Source organism: Mustela erminea, chromosome 19 (assembly GCF_009829155.1).
Source record: "Mustela erminea isolate mMusErm1 chromosome 19, mMusErm1.Pri, whole genome shotgun sequence".
NCBI lineage: Eukaryota > Metazoa > Chordata > Mammalia > Carnivora > Mustelidae > Mustela > Mustela erminea.
The window spans coordinates 47,311,624-47,326,645 of NC_045632.1; the positions used below are offsets into that span (position 1 = coordinate 47,311,624).

Genomic DNA, 15,022 nt, shown 5'->3' on the forward strand with positions numbered 1-15,022 from the left:
ATGGGGGCCGAGGCTGTGGGCCGCCGGTGGAAGGTGTGGCCCCCGTGGGTGACCGACGTGCCGCAGTTTAGGCCGCTCCCCCGACTGAGCGCATGTTAAGTGCAGTGTCGTTCCGGTTCCGGGGATGCGGCACTAAGGAAGACAGCCGCGGGGACTTTGAGGCTAACGGGGAAGTGGCTACTAATTCTGATCATGCCTCTGCCCCTGCTCGTAATATCCCCATTGACTTTGGACAAAAACGCGCTGAGTGTTCACGGGCCCCGCTTCGCCTGGTGTCTCGCAGCTTCTTTCTCCTCGGTCTTGCCCCACACTCCCTCGGCCCCAGCTACAGGCTTCTTGGCCTGGTACTTGTAAAACATGCACCTTTGGGCCTAGTTAATTCCACTTCTCAAGTCTTCCCTCGACTGGAGCAATCCCCTGCTTGCACTGGCACTGTTGACCTCATCATGGGTTTTCAAACCGCCCTATACCTAGCACATAACAAATGTAACCTCATACTTAAGTTTTAGTGTAAGTTACACGAGAAGAAGTTGTTTGAATCCCTAGTGGCAACCACATTGCCGTGCACACAGTATACCTCGATAAATACTGACTGAAAGGGCCGATGTATTTGTAATTGCAGCGTAAGGTTATATATATCTAAATAGATAGGTAGATACTTGATATAAGAAAAGGATATGTGCTCACCAGATCTCACTTAATTTGGATCTTCCAGGATAGGACTTTCAGAATGAGTTCTGAAGCTCTGAAGAGGATTAACAGGTTTAAAAAGGTGGGCAAGTTGGGAAAGGCTGTTTGAGGCAGGAGGAAATAGGTGCTAGGACGGATTTGGGACCCAATAAGCCATTTAATAGTTGCACTATGACATTTCTTTTTATTTGAAAAGTAGTGTATTTCTAGTAAGCAGACTGGGGAAATAAAGTGGCATGAAGGAAAAAAATCATCAGTAAGACTACCATTCAGAGATACTGTTTTCAAATTTATATCCATCGAGTGGTTTTGTGGATATTTGTAAGCACACACATGATTTTTATGCAATTCAAGGTCGAAGTAATGAAATTTTCTCACAGCATTTGAATATTTTCCTATGTTGTGAAATATCCTACAGCATGGTTTTTAATGGCTACTCTTTTTCTGATTTGTAGCAGATATTTGGATATTTAAGTTTGCATCTTTTTCATATTAGAAGTAACTGTGATGAATGCTTATGAGTAGACAATGTCTTTGAACACATCTCAGAAAAGTTCCTCAAGTTGGAATTTTAAAAAATTAACTACCTAAGCAAATTTAAACAGTACTACATGTGTGTGGTAAAGAAAAAGGATTACTTAAGATTTTATAGTAAAAAAGAAATCTCCCTCTCTATTTGGACCCACAGGTCCATTCTCTGGAGGTAACCACTACTAACAATTTTCTAAATTTGAGCAAATCACACACAACTGAATTGGCATTTTATACTTACTAGTATAGATAGGAATATTTTTAAGTAGCTATTTGTTTTGAGGAAAAAATGGAACAATTTACATTCCTACCAGCAGATACTGCTTTTCTGTATTTTCTTCAGTATAAAGCATTATCCTTTTTTTTTTAAAGTTCCCAATTGGATAGATAGAAAATTACATTTTATTGTTTTAATTTGCCATCTTTATACAGTAAACGGTAAACAGCTTTTGGCACGTTTGCTGGCCACATATAGGTGAATTGCCTATCAATATTTTTTAGGATGTTTGACATTTTCTTACTGGTTTTGTAAGGATCTGGGCTGTTTATATTTTTTACATATTTTGTAGAAGTAGTTCCTAGTTTGCTTTTGAGTTTTCCTTAGTCATTTAAACCAGAAGTTTTAAAGTAATTTAATTTGTCATTTTAAGAGTTTTCTTTTTGTTTCTTTGTCATTTGGCCTGTGATCCTACCACTGTGCTGGAACTGCTTGTGCTAGATGTCTCTGCACCCAGGGATATAGACTTACCTTTATTTTCTTTCAGTGTTTCTTTGATTTTGTTTTTCACACTCAGAATTTTAGTGCATATGTAATTTATTTCAGTGTATGATAGGAGGTAATTTAATTACACATTTTTTCTTCAGTAGTTAACCAGTTTTTCCAATGTTGTTCATTGAATAATCTGTCCCTTTTCCCCACTGATTTGTAATGCCATCTTTCTGATTTGCTTTTATGCTTTAGTGTTTCCTGGATCTTAGATTCTGTTTTATTGTTCTAGCAGTTTGTTCTTGTACAAGTGTACCTTTTTCGTTATACATTTCGCATCTGGTATTGCAAGTTTTTTCTTTCCTATTTTTCGTTTTTATTTATATTTTAGTGACTACTTTGACTGTTCTCTATCAACTTTGGAATCACTTTATCAGATTTCTAAATAAATTCTGTTCATAATTTGCTTGAAAGTAATATTGGTTAGCTGCTTACAAGTATGGCTCTTGGAATCTGACAAACTTGAAATCCAAGTTTGGCCTAAAATCCAGGTTTTGATTCTCTGTTCTTTGTGTGAACATGGTGAAGTTAATCTCGTAGCTTTTGTTAATCCATCTGTTTGGAGGGGGGTGGGAACCCAAATCTCTCTAGGCCCCTAAATCTCTTTTATTTTTATTTATTTTTTGAAGGTTTTATTTATTTGACAGAAAGAGAGAGACAGTGAGAGAGGAAGCACAAGCAGGGGGAGTGGGAGAGGGAGAAGCAGGCTTCCCGCCAAGCAGGGAGCCTGATGCCCGGCTTGATCCCAGAACCCAGGGATCATGACCTGAGCTGAAGGCAGACTCTTAACAACTAAGCCACCCAGACACCACCCTAAATCTCTTTTAAAGGAATGTTGTGAGAAGTAGATGAGAAGATGGGTATAAAGCATTGTAGTGTGGTGCTGAGCATGCACAAGCTCTTTGCAAAAGGAAGTTATTACTAAATATGTAGATTAATTTGAAGGAAAGTCAGCATTTACAAGAAGTTTAACATTGGTTGTTTCAATCCAGGAACATGTTTTACCTTTTCATTTATGTTTGTCAATAATATTTTATGTAATTTTCTTTACATAAATTTGTTACATTTCCTACTAAGTTTACTCCTGGGTTCTTTTTTTTTTTTTTTTAAGATTTTTAAACAAGCCGTTATATTTAAAAATGTGTTAAGGTACATGCTAAAAATTTGAACAGTTCACAAGGTATGGAGTGAAAAGAAAGTCTGTTTTCTGTCCTGGATTCCAATTTCCCAGTCTTCCTGCACCAGAAGCAACTTCTGTTGCCAGTTTCTCACATGGATTCCCTGGGTTCTTTTTTTAAATGTTTGCTTTGTTTTGCTTTTGTTTATTTATATTTTTGCCCTGCTGTATTGTTTTTAGCGAGGAGAGATAGCACTACATAGTGGTTATGAATACAGCTCTTGTGGCCTAAAATAATTACTTAAACTTTCTAAGTCTCCTTTCCTTGTTTTGGTAAAATGAAAACAATGGTTTTACATATCCACTAGTATTATAATGAATATAAAGTATTGAGTTCTGAAACTGGCACACTGCAGGCCTAGAGAGAATGTCAGTTGTTATTAGCAGCTAGTGCAGGTTTGCACATTTAAAGGAAGGTCACTGACTGAGCCAGGCTCACTCTTGGTTCTCTTTGCTTCTTCCCTCAGCCCCTGCCCTTCATTGAGAGGGAGCCAAGGTGATGGCAGCCATGCCCCTGAATGCCTGGCACCAGCTGAGCTGTGACTCCCTCAGATCCATCAAGAAATCTTATTTGAGGAAATGGGAAATAAGAGGAATGATGTGGGCAAAAGAGTTAGAGCCAAAGCAGCAGGAAGACCCCGCTTCATCCCCACAGCGTGACTGGACAGTGACAGATTGAGCAGCCAGAGACCCCAGCGTCCAGGAAACAGTGGCTGGAGACGGCTAGAGAGAGTGAGGAATCAGAAGTACAGCCTTTGAGGATCCCTACTGAGCTGGAGAGCTCCCACGTTCAGCCCTGACACAGGGCTCCATGGGATAAGAGACTTAGACTGGTGGTGGAGGTATCCAGTGTTCAGTAGGAGTATTCAAGATCAACAAGGTGGCAGGATTCTTGGGAGGTGGGATCAGAGGGATGGTAGGAGAAACAAAAGAAAAAGGGAGCCTATAGCATTTGTCCTCCAAAAAGAGAGCAAAGTTAGAGGCTTGGGATCAGTGAGGAAAGAATTGGTTCCAGGAAGGGCACATGAATGTCTGTCTTGAGAGTCAGTACTTCTGGTTGAGGCCAGCAGCATGCTGCAATATGAAATGTGGTACTAGGTGACAGGAAATTTAATTTCAGAGGAGATCCCCATCAGTCCTCAGGGGCACTGTGACTTTGAGCTAGTCACCTAACCTCTTTGTGCCTCCGCTGACCTCATCTGTCAGATGGCAACAGTGCTGCTCGTTCCGGGTTAGGAGAAAGATTCTGCCAGGTTCCTTTCAGCTCTGCAGTTTGCTGGGTTGTTGAGTGCTGCTTGATGGGCTCAGTCTTCTTCAGGCTTCTTCATGTCGCATCTCGTCATCCATGATCCTATCCCTAGTACCATTCCCAGATCATCCATTATCTGGGTTCCTTTCCATTAGTATGGCTTTGCCTGGAAGCCTGATCTCAATGCATCGGTTTATTGTACCCATTGTACCTCCCACTTCTCCTGCACTTCCTGATAATTGCTAGTTTCCCCATGCCACTATCCGTGGTCACTGTTTTCAGATTTTTATCATTGACTCTTCACTCTCCTTTGTCACCTTATTCATTCAATCCAGGTTCTTTTGTTCCTATCTCAGCACCCATTTGTCCCTTCTTTGGCTTTCCTGATTTTTTTTGAAGATTTTATTTATTTATTTTTTAGAGAGGTAGAGAAAGCATGAGTGGGGGGAGGGGCAGAAAGAGAGGGAGAGGGACAAATAGATTGCCTGCTGAGGGAGGAACCTGACACAGGGCTCAGTCCCAGGACCCTGATCATGACCTGAGCTGAAGTCTGACATTTAACTGACTGAGCCACCCAGGAGCCCCTGGCTTTCCTAATTTTATCATCCCTTTCCTGGATATTGTCAGCAGAGCCTCTCAGTAATTTCATTTGTCTTCAATCTTGGGCCATCCTGTCCTCTAACATTTATTGCCTTTAAAACTCAGGCTCAGGTTCTTGAATTTGAGTTTGTTGCTGTATGGTGATCCATCTAAGTGCATTAGCTCACAGAGTTGAGGTCAGATTCGCATTTTATAAAGCTCTTTCTATGTGCTGGACAAAGGTAGACTTGGAGGATAAGCCTGGAGTCAGGGATCGCAAGTCGCCATGGTCCAAAGGACAGTTGAGTTATGTGGTGACTCATGATGTTGCATAGGAGTCAGATTCAAGAAATATTTATGAGAGAGAATTGGCAGGATTTGATTACTGATTGCTTGCCAGAACTACGCAGTGACTAGGGAGATAGTTGAGAATGATTCTCAGGTTCCCATCCAGGGGAACCAGGTTGAAAGTGTTGCTACTGGCTGAGACTGGGAACCAAAATAATGACCAGCATCAGACTGAGCACTTACCATTTGTTTCTCCTTGTACTGAGCAGGATTAGAAGCACTTTAAGGGAGAGTGAGGGTTCAGAATTGGACATGTGAGAATTATAACTGGCATGGGTGGGTCATTGACATCTGAGGCAGGCATGTGACTGATGCCAGGACCACATGAGACCTTGGAGTGAGGATCATGTTCACATGGGGAAGGCACCAAGGAGACAAGAAGGACCACATCATTGTGCTGTCTGGGAAAGAAGAGTTTGGGCTGGCAGGCTGTTTGATTGGCAGAGAACAGCTTATCCGAGAGGTGTAGAAACAGCCAAGGAGCCACCCAGCAGCAGTTAGAATCAGGAAGCATTTTGTCCTAGGAGGACTGCCTAGAGTTAAAGAGGCTCTCCCAATACCAGAGTTTTTTTCTGAGGGAGGGGCTCAGGCAGAGGCAGCATAGCCCCCTTTTGTGAGGGTGGAAGGGTAGATGGCACAACAGGGTTCTGTATCAGGTGAGGGCTTCAGAGGGTGGGGCCCCTTTGGACAAACCATGACTATTCTCAGTAGGTGGCTGTAGGGATTGGGGTAGGCAGGTAGATGTGGACATATAGCAGGGCTCAGTGTAAGTGCAGGGAGCAGGTTGGGTAGGCTGGACTCTGATCAGGAAAGTGGGGACGGCAGCAGAGACATCCCTGGGATGTCACCCATGAGAAGTATAGTTGGAGGCCAATCATCTGTTCATAGAGTGTCTGAAAGATCAGAAGGGCATGTGCAAAAATGAAGAGGGTTTACTTCAGGGAGGTGAATTTGGGAAAGATTTTCTCGCTTCCAGTTTTCTATATTGTGACATTGCCTCTTATAATAGTAAGTCTCATGCGTAATAGAAGCTTCTCTGACAGTGAAGGGAGTCTCAGAGTTGCTAATTGTAATTGTGGTCATTCGTTAGCACTCAGCGCCATGTCCTTTTACTTTTCATTTTCTATCCATCATGGGACTGTCCCTCAGAACCTCACAATGTCCCCTGTGCTCCACACTCTGGCTCTGAGCCAGATGATTGGCTCTGGGGCAGTAGGAACCTCTTGTTTTAGGAGGCGGTGAGTTTCAAGGATGCGGCTGTCTACTTCACCCAGACAGAATGGGCTGGCCTTTCTCCTGCACAGAGAGACCTGTACAGGGAGGTGATGCTGACAAATTATGGGAACTTGACTTTCCTGGGTAAGGCTACTTCGCCTTTGGGACTCAGATGCCTAGGATGAGGGTAGGGTGGATTGTGGTGTGAATCTCATAACCTTTTACATATTTACAGGGGCAAAAACTGCTACACCCTCAGCCTCAGAAGATGTCAGGCAGGGATAGAGGGAGAAGTCTGAGGTTAGTTTGGGTCTAATGTGGATTGGCCATTCTCTGGTGAGAACACTTCCCACCATAGGAGTTCTGTGCAGGGCACCAGGGGAAAGAAGTATCTTCTGTTGAAGGTAGTGCCTTCAACTCTCCCAGTGGTCTAAAGAAGACTTCCCTCATTGCTTTTCTTTGCTTGCATGTGTCTCACAGGATTTCACTGACAAACTTTAAGTGATCTTTCATAAAGAGGTCACAAATACTCAGTTTCCTTTTGATCAAAAATCTTGGGTTCCCCATTTTCCAGCCCACTTCTGTGGGCCTTATCCTTACTGAGCTGCTTTGGGGTTTCCTCCTCTGACTGCATACACAGCTTTATGTGGTATCTCAAGAACACTAACATGAGACTCTTTTCCAGTGCCATTTTCTGCTTCCTTTTCAGGATACCCAGTTTGCAGACTTGCCCTGATCTCACTTCTGGAAGGAGGGGATTTCCTTGGGGTCTGGAGCCACAGGACGATCCCCCTGCAGAGGGTACCAGTGATGTCTCTAAAGGTAGGTGAGGCAGGTTTAGAACATCAACCATAGTCCTTTGTTAGATGCGTGTTTTGCCAGTTTTTGAGCACTTGCTGTGTGCTAAAATAGCACTTCCTTGTTTGAGAAGCTCTGGAGGATACCAGTTACGGAGACAGAGTTAGAAAGCTAAAAAAGAATTAAGTACTTTTAAGTACTGTTGGTATATTGTTGGTATATACGCAGCAGGCTATGGGACAGGCAGGAAGGGTTAGATGAATTCCCACCTCGAGTATCAGGTGACACTTCTTCAATGGCAGGCCACATGATTTGCATGCAGCAGATAAGAACACATTGCAGATGGGGTGGGGGAAGATAATCTGGCTGGAGGAAAGGAATATAAGATCCAGTATAATTCCTGGCATAATATAATATCTGGAAAAGGATTAGTGTCTGGAATATATAAACAACTCTGAAATCTCAGCAACAAAAACAAATAAACAACCCAGTTAGGAAATGTGCGAAAGGTATGAACAGACATTTCACCAAAGGGAACACAAATGAAAGCATGCTTGACATCATTAGCCATCAGGGAAATGCCGTTTAAAACCACAGTGAGATATCACTACACTTTGATCACGTATGTCACCATATAATTGTGAAGAGCTTCATAATTTGATGTGCAGGAGAATTACCTGGGGAGTGTATTTTAAAATGGACATTTTGGGTGCCTGGGTGGCTCAGTGGGTTAAGCCTCTGCCTTCGGCTCGGGTCATGATCTCCGGGTCCTGGGATCGAGTCCCGCATCGGGCTCTCTGCTCCGCTGGGAGCCTGCTTCCTCCTCTCTCTCTGTCTCTCTCTCTCTGCCTGCCTCTCTGCCTACCTGTGATCTCTCTGTCAAATAAATAAATAAAAATCTGTTTAAAATGGACATTTCTGGGGCCAACCTGTGAGCATTCATTGTTCTGTCTTTTTAAGTAAGTGTTCAGGAACATAGGCTTAGGAGAAAGCCTAAGCAGGACTTCCTTTTGTCTACTTCTGTGCAGTTGACATGGTGGCCACTGGTCCTGTGTGCTTACTAAACTCTTAAGCACTTGAAGGGGGGGCTAATTCAAATTGAAATGTCCTTTAAGTATAAAATACCAGATTTTGAAGACTTAGTAAAAAAAAAAAGTGTAAATGATCTCATTGATAATTTTTATGTTGACTTCATGTTGAAATAATGTTTTAGATTTATTGGGTTAAATAAAATACATTATTAAAATTAGTTTTACCATTTTCTTTTTACTTTTTTAATGTGGCTCCCATAAAAACAAAATTACATATGTAGCTTTTGTTTATGGCTCACATTATATTTCTTTTAAACAGCCCTGCTCTACTACAGAGCATATCCTTAAACCCTCTTATTTAGCCAACCATGCATAAATATTGTAGGTGTGTCTAGAAAAGCCTAGAACATAGAGGTTATGGAAGATAACCATAGACTTCTGAAGACTTCTGTCCTAGGGAACTTATTACATGGAAATAGGAAATGAGAGAGCTGGCAAAACAACATGGAGCAGGAATAGGGACCCCTGCCTCAGTGACCTTGCCACTAGCAGCATATGACATAAGCCCATGATTGCTATGTTTTAAAAATATTAGCTGGACATCATATATAGTTTGATTGGACTGTGGGGGAAATTAAGGTATAAAATCCTGTTACATTGTTACTGTATTGCAGTTAGTAACTTCAGAGGCCTGCATAAGGGTAGGGACAGGGTGATGCAGGGATAGAAAGGATTGTAGAGGTGTCAGGGTAGCACTGGTAAAGCTTACCAGTAAACATAAATGAGTCTTGTTATGGTGACAAGCACAGTAGAATTATGCCATGAAATGTGAGTTTCTCTGGAACATACAGCTCCCTGGGTATAGCAGGCTCTTGAGAATGCAACTGTGATGTTGGGACAAGGTCAAGGCTGGGATTATACAGGGTGTCAAAGTCTGGAAAGCTAGGCAGGCATACATAATGGTGTCAAAGACATTTTAATCTATTAAAAAATACATCTGCTTCCAGACTTTGTGATCACCCTGTATATGTGAGAGTCCTCCAGATCCGTGGTTCTCACTAGGGCCAGCCACTTTTGTTCCCCCAGGGGACATTTGGTAATGCTGGGGACATTTTTGTTCAGTATACAAAGGAGGGCACTGTGCGGTCTCCTGGGCCTTAAAGCAAACCGTGTTCTCCCCTTTCTAAGTGGTTGAGCGGTCCCACAAGTCCCACAACAGCATATACTCAGCCATTTCTAACAGTTAGATGGCATATGCTCAACCCTTGTAGCTCACCAGGTGTTGCTTCTTGCTCTTAGATTCTGTGTTTCTTCCTCTGTGAGCATTTTCAAGCATTTACTTACTATGAAGTCACAAGTTATTGGGGACATACAGGGACAAACTCAAAATCTCATCTCCTCTTCCACAGCTACTATTTTCTGCCTCTGTGATATTTGGCTCTTTCAGTTTAATAGGTTTCTATTTCTGGCAGGCTACATGGAGGTTGGGATAATAATCTCCAAAGGCTCTATAATTTTAGTGCTCTGTTGTTTCCAGAATAATTCTCAGGTGGCATATGTCTTCCATTTCTCATGTCTGGAATGTTGCCAAGACCAACATTGACAGTGAGTCCACATCAGTTCAGGGAATTTCTGAAGAAAGAGGTGTGATGATATCACATGGGCTGCCACAGAGTGTTTCTCTAGAAAGTGACTTTCCAGAGACATGTTAACCAGAGAAATACCAGGAAATCCCCACGGTGAAACATACTAGAAGAAAGGATGAGAGTATCGTCTCTTCAAGAAAACACTTCATATGTGAGGAGTGTGGGAGATGCTTCACCTTTTTTTCTTACTACGTTAGACACCAGAGAATCCACACTGGGAAGAAACCCTTTGAGTGTAATGAGGGTGGGAAATCCTTTAATGGCAATTCTTCATTAATTCGGAACCAGAGAATCCATATTGGAGAAAAACCCTATCAGTGTGAGGAATGTGGGCGAGCCTTTAATAATAGTACAGATCTGATCAGGCCTCAGAGAATCCACAGCGGAGACAGGCCCAGTGTCTGCCAGGGGTGTGGAAATGGCTTCCTCAGTAGTTCTGAGTTGGTTTTACACTAGAGTATCCACACTGGGGAGAAACTTTATGAATTAATGAGTATGGAAAAGCTTTCACTGTTAAGTCAACACTAAGTAGGCATCAGAGGATCCACAGTGGAGAGAAACCATATGAGTGTCTCAAATGTGGGAAAACCGTTGGAACTTCCTCTGCTACATCATCATGTATGCTCACCCTAGAGAGAGACCTGTCCTGACCTTGGTTCCTTTGGTCTCCCAGCATTTTTTACCCCCTTTTCATGGTAATTACCCTTCTGCTTTTTTTTTGGAAAGCCACTCAGCTCTCACTCAGCAGTTGATGTGGTATGTAGGTGGGGCTTGCTACCCCACTGCAGGGGCTCAACGTGTGGCCTAGTCTAACCCATCTCTACTGTTCCTTCTCCTGCCACAGTGTTGGGTTCAGGTGATGAGGCCCATCTAATCAGGTGCTGAACCTACCAGGAAGCAACATTTCATTCTACTGGACTCAAGTGTTAGCCTTGATCCATCATGAAGGGTGAGAAGAGGCTAGCCCTGCATATAAGAGAGAAATGCAGAGAACCAGATCTACCTCTGGGTGTTTCAGTGACATGAATCAACAAATTTCAGGTTTTTGCTTAGGTAATTTTGAGTTGGGTTTTCTTTCCTTGGTGATACTGATCCATTTCAATGTGTCACATGTTTCAAAGCCTTCAGAGTTAACATAAACTTAATTTGGTGTCACTAAGTCCATGGTATGCAGAAACCTTTCATACATATGGTATGTTGGCAACACTGTAGCTGTGATTTTGATGGTTTGTGCAGAGGCACTCTAGTATGAATGTGGGAAAGCCATTAACTCTCAGTTAAGGCATGTTAACATTCAGGTATCCCAAATGAATGGAAGTTACAGCAATTTAAGCACTGAAATGAAAATTTCAAGTTACTATAAGTGCTTTTCTTTGTTTTAAGTAGGATCCCTGCCCAACATAGGACTCGAACTCATGAGCTAAGAAGTCATATGTTCTACTGAATAAGCCGGCCAGGTGTTCCTTCAAGTTACTCAAAAACTAAATCTTGGGGCACCTAGCTGGCTCAATCTGTTAAGCATCTGCCTTTGGCTCATGATCTCAGGGTCCTCGGATCGAGCCCCACATCAGGCTCCCTGCTCAGTGGGAATGATAAAATAAAATCTTTAAAAAACAAAACAAAACAAACAAAAAACTAAATTCTATCAATGAATATTCTGTAGGGAAGATGTATGTATTAAATGGAAAGACTTGTTTACTTCCTACTCAGTTTCTGACAGAAGTGGATGCTGAATTTTTAATCTTATTTTAGATCTTACCAGATGTTTCCTTTTTGACCTATCTATAGTTAATTATACTAGTGTTTTCCTAATATTTAGTCATATTTATATTCTCATAATCCTAGTTGGCTATGGTAGTACACATTTCTTTATATCTTGCTGGATAGTATTTGTTAGTATATTTAGGATCTTGTCATCTATATTCATATGTATGAGTGCCCTGTAATTTTTTTCCATCTTTGTCAAGATTGGGAACTGACTTATATGAGATTGCTAGAAGTAGCTAGGAGGCTCTTCTTTTTCTGTACATTAGAACAGTTTCAAAAGCCTAGCAATTATCTGTTCCCTGGAAATTTGGAGAAAAGTCCACCTAATAATGGGGCTGGGCCAGTCGCTTTAGTTGGGGGTAGCATAGAGGACAAGAGATCTTTGATTACTTTATCAGTTCCTTCTATGGCATTGATCCCATTTCACTTTTTCTTCTTGAACCAATGTTGGTCATTTATAATTTCTTACTGACATTTCAAATCATTAGCCCTGCCTTTTACCCAGACTATCCTATTTTTTAAAATATTTTCAATATATGTTTCTTAGCATTCCTAAATCTGTTGGTTAGCAAAATCTGTATGAAGAGTTTTTATTACTTACACATTTGCATGCAAAATCTTGACATTCATCCTTGTAATACCTGGAATAACATGGCTACCCTGACCTTTGATTTGGTTAGGGGACTCTAATAACCAAGGAAATGGTCTTGGTTATCCGTCTACAGCAGGATTCCTCAAACTTGATACTGTCAGCATTTGGGACCTGATGATTTTTTGTTGATGCTATCCTGTACATTGCAGGATGTTTAACTTACCCACTGATCTCTCCCCACTGGATACTATTTGTAACACTCTGCCTGACTCCAGTCATGAAAATCGAATTTTTGTCCCCTAATCTAGAGAGATCATAAAGGTATATTTTTGTAAAATTAGGAACAAATCCTCTTCTTTGCATGCATGTCAGTCTGTACCTTGTTTTGTCCCGTGCCTCCCTGTACTATTGCCTGCTTGTCAGGACAGTTCTCAATTCCATATTACCTTGCTGTCTGCAGTCTTGACTTGAGAATGCAACTTTATCAACTCCTTATTTGACAGCAATTTACCCAGTGGGGAGGACATTGGGAGGTCATCTTTTAGTAATGAACTTAAAATTGTGCGGAGATTTCCAAAGTGATTCAAGCAAGGAAATGGTTGAAGTCACTTGAGTTAAAGTTTATTTCAATTGTTGCCTCCCCAACAGAATATTAGTCTTTTATTGTTATAGCTGTTCTTTAATAAACACTAATAACCAGTACATTGTGTGTGCTTTCCTATGCTAGGTAATTCCCATTAACTAGGATCCTCCCAGCATCCTTTGAAGTAGATACTGTTACCTTGTTTCAGTTAGGAAATTGAAGAACAAAGAGGTTAAGTAGGTTGCCCAGAGATACAGCAAATAAGTGTAAGAGCAGAGACTCAAACCCAGGCAGTCGACTTGACTTAAGAGCCCTTGCACTATTACCCAGTATTGCCCTCCTGTTTCCACTGCTTGTTGTTGTTGTTGTTGTTGTTAGCTTTATTGTATGATTGACATATAATTGAGTCATTTTATTCACTTCTGCAAAAGGTTTTGCTGGGATTTTGATAGGATTGCTTTTAATGTATAGATGAATTGGGGAGAATTGACATCTTAACAATATTTTTCAGTCAATGAATACTACATCTCTCTGTGTATTAGGTATTCTTTCATTTGTCATCATTTTGTAGTTTTCAGCATGCATATCTTGGGTATATTTTTAGATTTATACCTAAATATTTTGTGATTATTTTGTGCTATTGTAAATGGTACTGTTTTTGAAAATTTATTAAAATTGTATTTGTATCATAGAAAAGATTACTATTAGAAATTTCAGTTTCCAGCAATTAATTTTTTTTCTTTTTTGTACCTTGACTTTAATTCTGTGACCTTGCTAAACTCACTTGTTAGCTCTAGGAAATTTTGTAGATTCTTTGGGATTTCCTTTTCTTTCTTTTCTTTTCTTTTCTTTTCTTTTCTTTTCTTTGACAGAGAGAGAGAGAGAACACAAGCAGGGGGAGCTGCAGGTGGAGGGAGAGGGAGAAACAGACTCCACACTGGCAGTGATCCCGACATGGGACTCGACCCCAGGACCCTGGGATCATGACCTAAGCCGAAGGCAGACTCTTTTTTAAGTTTATTTTTATTTTTATTTTTTCAGTGTTCCAAGATTCATTGTTTATGTACCACACCCAGGACTCCATGCAGTAGGTGCCCTCAATACCCACCACGAGTCTCACCCATCCCCCCACCCCCTTCCCCTCTAAAACCCCTGAAGGCAGACTCTTAACCAACTGAGCCACCCTGGTGCCCTGGGATTTTCTGGGTAGACAGTTATGTCCTCTTGCAAATAGTAACAGTTTTATTTCTTCCTTTCCAATATGTATGCCCTTTCTTTTCTGGCCTGCCTTGTACTTGTTAGGGCTCCCAGTACAGTGTTGAATAGTAGTGGTAAGAGCAGACATACCTGCCTTGTACCCAATCTTGGAAGGAAGGCATTCTTTCTGTCACCATTCGGTATATTTTCAGCTGCAAGGAAACAATCCATACCAAATCCTATGTCTTTGTAGCCACTGCAACAAAACATTGAGTTTTAACAGTGCCTTTTGGGGCAGCCAAGTTTTGTGTGTGAAACTTAAGTTCCACTATAACTTCAATCCTTTTGTGGCCAGGCTTTTCATAGAGCTGGGAGAGAAGTTGATATTTCCCCCACCACTTTAAAGTCAGGAATAACAGCAAATGTGTCGTGATGTTGTGCTATATTCTGGGTCCCCCGACTTACAGTGCTCTTAGTCTAAATTTAAGTTAGATAACATAGGAGTTAGAGGGAGAGCCGGTTATTGAGGCCATGAAGTGACCAGGACAGGAAGTGGCCTCTATTGGAATCTGGGGAGTGGCCAAGGCTTTAAGATAATTATGTTTGATGGTAGATACCACAATAGACCTGGGTATGAGTATACATTTTCTTGTAAGTGGTACAATAGAACAGTACCAGTTAGCTATTTATTAACCCTGAAGACTCAATTGGAATACCATGTGGGCAGCTGGGAGTGGAAATTACTCATCATTTAAGCAAAAAGAATTTCAGGTGGCTAGCTTTTCCCCATTCTAATGATCCTAAGGACATTGGATTAGAGTCTTGGACAGGGAAACCCAGATTGCAAAATCCT

General features: G+C 41.4%; 1 protein-coding gene and 1 pseudogene across 4 annotated transcripts in view; both read left to right on the plus strand.

Annotated features, from left to right (window-relative positions):
• On the plus strand, positions 1 to 10,680 carry LOC116578865 (annotated as a pseudogene).
• LOC116579274 (zinc finger protein 19-like) overlaps positions 7,305 to 15,022 on the plus strand; it is a 21,121-nt gene continuing 13,403 nt past the window's right edge. For 2 of the 4 annotated variants that reach the window (XM_032324417.1, XM_032324419.1), the window contains exon 1: positions 7,306 to 7,377. The gene's annotated coding sequence lies outside the window, so the exon portion shown is untranslated. Of the gene's footprint in view, positions 7,378 to 15,022 lie in introns of all 4 variants that reach the window. The other 2 variants (XM_032324416.1, XM_032324420.1) reach the window with 2 other exon arrangements.